Below are 4,702 nucleotides of genomic sequence, written 5' to 3' on the forward strand. Positions count from 1 at the left end.
CAACGCTCACTGTTCATCCAATCGATCGACTTCAGTTAGGAGCAGTAGCGAAGGAATCGCTCGATCGGGTTCAGTTAACAGCCATCGATCGATCGCTCGAGTTCAGTAACGCGTAGCCTGCAATGCAATCGCTCTGGTTCAGTTAGGGCCCAACGCCTCGCTCGGGTTCAGTTAGAGCCGACGAAGCGCACACACATGCGCAGGTGTACGAGAGAAATGCGCATCGCTCAGCCCCCAACCTCCCACCGTAACCAGGAAATCCCCGAAATTTTCCTCCCCCTCGCTTCTACCACGGTTTTTTCCGTCATGGACGGCCCAAAGAATGTCATGCAACTGCGTCTCCGGCCCGCCGAGGATGAAAAGCCCATTTTTTGTCATGATTTTTTGTCATAGAAGTAGGAGCCCACCACATCTATGATGATACCGGGTTTTGTCACAATTATCGTCATAGAAGTGTCATATGTATGACAGAAAAAAATTTCGTTTGGCCCAAAATGTCACGGATGTGTCTTTTTTTGTAGTGCTATGGTGTTGATGAAGAAGCCCTCCGTGATCGATTCCCCCTCCGGCAGATTGCCAGAAAAGGCCGCCAGATGGGATCTCGCGGGTACAGAAGGTTGCGGCAGTGGAAAAGTGGTTTCGTGGCTCTCTGCAATGTTTCTAGGGTATAAGAGTATATATAGGCGGAAGAAGTACATCAGTGGAGCTACGAGGGGCCCACTAGGGTGGGGGGCACGCCCTCCTGCCTCGTGGCGTTCCAGACTTCAACTCCAAGTTTTCTGGTTTGCTTTCGGCCCAAGAAAGATCATCATGAAGGTTTCATTCTGTTTGGACTCCGTTTGGTATTCCTTTTCTGCGAAACTCTAAAATAGGCAAGAAAAAACAGAAACTAGCACTGGCCCTCCGGTTAATAGGTTAGTCCCAAAAAGAATATAAAAGAGCATATTAAAGCCCATTAAACATCCAAAACAGATAATATAATAGCATGGAACAATCAAAAATTATAGATACGTTGGAGACGTACCATATCTCTACTATTCTTCTTTGTTTTTTATAATATACTAGTAGTAGCTGTCAAATTGAATAGTACTGCGCCATCCGCTGCACGCCCAACTGAACATGCCTCCTCGCGTCCATCAAACCCCTCCGTTAAACCCGCATGCAAACCAAGAAACCTACTTCGGCCCACGGGAGGAAATTTGTCGGTTGCCATTGGAGAATAATAGAGTCACGTCCAATCCATTTGAGTTAATTGCGTGTATGATTCTCCCTCTATAAAATGTTAAGTGCATCCTTAATCTTGTATTCTAATTACTCTATGGGTTCCACTGTCAGTACAGTGTACACTACTTGCAGGCTGGCTACAGATTCGTACAGAAAGTTAGAAAGAAACGAATCCATCCTTAATCTTGTATTCTAAGTACTCTGTAGGTTCCACACCTAGTGCAGTAGCGAAAGAAGTATATATTAAAAAAGTAAAAAGGTATTAAAAATACAAAAAGCTATAGTTTAGGACAAAATTCGAACTCAGGCCATCGCGCTGCAAGCATCCGGCCCAGACCAGTACACCAGGTGTTCATTGCGGATGATGCAAGAGATAAACCTTTATAGAAATGAGCCCGTCCGTTGCAACGGATCCAAAGTAGAATAATACATATTCACAAATTTGAAATAAAATTGTTTAGTTTTGATATACATATCACTAAAAATATTTTATGTTTCACTCCAAATATATTCTTTGGGCTATTTTGATGAGGTAAGGGAGGAATGTGGTTGGTTTCAAGATACTAAGGGGTTTTGCGTAAACTGGAGCAAAGAAGTTGGAATTGTTGCGAAAGGCCACAACTTACATCGCAGCAGTTAGATGCAGATCTAATGGTCAGAAATGGCGGACAGAAGACACACCATCATCACCAAATGAGTCTTTTATAGGATTACTAGCAAGATGCCCATGCGTTGCACGGAAAATCAAGATCTTGTGGGAGAAAAGGATGAACGATGGAAGGCCTTATCTACAAATGTGGAGTGGAGTGCGGGTAAATTACTAAATTGTCAGAGTTTCCTTCCTATCCGTTAGATATAGATCGGACGGCCTATATTGCAGGATGGCAGGCACACCATCATCACCAACTCTGCTTTTTATAAGAGTATATAAGTATAAGTAATATAGGAGTAGGAGTAGAGAAAAAACCGAGTTAGTGATGATGGTGTGCCTGCCATCTTACAGTATAGACCGTCTGATCTATATCTGACGGATAGAAATCAAACTATGACAATTTTACAAAAGATAGCCGCACCTCTCTCCACATTACAGATAAGGCCTTGCCTCGTTCAACCTTATCTCCCACAACCTCATTGCCGAGCAATTAAAAAAAGGAAGTCTCTGGAATAATCTAGCATGGTGGCCGCTGATGGCGCCGTCCATCCACATGCCTCCGCCCAGTCCGACCACCAGTCACCAGCACGCCCCACTCCTCCTCACCTTATCTATCATCTTTCTTGAGATATCATTTTTTCAATGAAATGGTCGAGATACCATGTTTTCAATAAAATTCTTGAGATATCATTAGTTTTTACACATGGGATTACTCCTACATGGATCAATCACAACATGTGTTTTGTAAAAAAATGCAACTTGATGTTCCGTGCAATGCACGTGCATCTTGCTAGTTTTTTTTGCATATAATTCCAAACATCACATAGACACGGTCTTTGGCCATTTTACAACTATGTTAGTACCATTGTTAGTGGCAGCCGGTGCAAGTTATAGCCCCTGATGTTTTAACCTTTTTTTAGTAATGATATCTGGCGATTGTTCACCACGAGCTCAATCATGGCGAATTCCACGTAACCGTCAGATTTCCATCCGACGATGGGCTGTTTTTAAGCCATAGTATTTGACAAAACGCCACCCTTACACACTTACTGTAACTGCGTCGCGGGTGTTTGCAACTGCCATGTCTGCGAGCGAACGTTTGTTGGGGATTGGAGTTAGCACCGATGGAGGTTCGTAGTCGTTCCACGCTCGGGCATTGAAGCTTGTAACTATTTTAGATTAGAATATACTAATCGTCATACTCCACTAATACTCTAGTCAAGCAAGTTAGGGCATAGTAGTAGGTACTATAGGGAGTACCAGTACCATGATTACTCAAGCAAGTTGGCTGGCATCGATATGACCCTACGTTGCTGGTGTATGTCTCGTAAGTCAAGCGGCGTGTTGTAGTCATCATCCCTTGTCCACTTCCCATAGCACATATTCACTTCTCCATCCTTGTCCGCACATAATCGTCCAATCTTCCATCCCCGCTAAGGCGCCTCCCCCCTCTTCTGAACCCAAGCACTAACAATGGCAGAACCGAGCAGTGTCCACCAAAAGAGTGGCTGGAATTCGCTCCCCACAAAGGTAATCAAGCTCATTGTTTTGCGTGTGGATAATATCAGTACCATGCCGCTCGCCGCATGCTCGTCGGGGCTGTACCGTTTACTCAAAGCCCTCAGGCCGGAGCTTTTTAAGCTAGCTCCTTGCTTGCTAATGCCGCCTGATCTTCAAAAACGGCGTGTCACGCAGCATAAATGATCGTAGGGTGGCGAGCATCAACCCTCTTGACTGTGATCCGATCCCCGTCACGCTCAACTACATTAACGGTATGTACTAGGTTGGCATGAACACGTCTTGGATGGTAATCATCGACAGTGGTGGTAGCTGGATGCTCGTGGAGGTTTACACTCGGCGATTGATCCCCCTTCTTTCGAGTAACACTGCACTGCTTTGGCACCGCGGCCCAGAATACTCGGAATCTTACAGTAGGCAACATGATACCAAGTTTGATTTTCTCAAGGTTGTAATCTCCCAAGTGCCCACAAGATCTGCGAATTATAAAGACTTCAGGCTAATTGTGTTCTTCAACCGCGGTCTCGCCTATTGATACGTCCATTTTTATCATGCTTTTATAGCAATATTTATTGCACTATGGCATGTTACTACACATTATTTCACAATGCTTATGCCTTTTCTCTCTTATTTTACAAGGTTTACATGAAGAGGGAGAATGCCGGCAACTAGAATTCTGGGCTGGAAAAGGAGCAAATATTAGAGACCAATTCTGCACAACTCCAAAAGTACTGAAGCTCCACGAAAGTCAGTTTTGGAATATATAAAAAATATTGGGCGAAGGAAGCACCAGAGGGAGCCACCCACTGTCCACGAGGGTGGAGGGCACGCTGTCGGCGTTCTGCGAATGGGGGTCCCCAGACTTGCCTGCCTGCGGCCCACGGTGTGGCTGAGCTAGCAGGTCTGTACGACCCATCTTCATCGACGAGGTATTCAAGACCCTCGCGAGGGGCCAAGCCTCGTGAGGCGGACGACGCAAGACCTCCTTAGGAGCGGCCTTGCCAGGCAGGCTCATGAGGGGCTGAGAGATCAAGGCAAGGCGAACCTCGGGAGTTCCTCGTGACGTGAGCCATGATGATCGAGACCAGGCGGGCGCCAGTGCGCGTAACGTCCTTGTTTTCTCTTTGGTGCCAAGGGGGAAAGCGCAGGTGTGGAGTACCGAGGCATCAAGGAAAGGTTTCCATATCGGTGCAACAAGACCGAGACCAGCAGGACGGCAAGACGGAGGTCACCATGGAGCCCAAGATGGCATCACCACCAGAGCCTTTTGCAAGCAAAGACTACTTTTGTCAGGATAAGCTATACAAG

This window comes from Triticum dicoccoides, chromosome 3A, assembly GCF_002162155.2.
Source record: "Triticum dicoccoides isolate Atlit2015 ecotype Zavitan chromosome 3A, WEW_v2.0, whole genome shotgun sequence".
Taxonomy (NCBI): Eukaryota; Viridiplantae; Streptophyta; class Magnoliopsida; order Poales; family Poaceae; genus Triticum; species Triticum dicoccoides.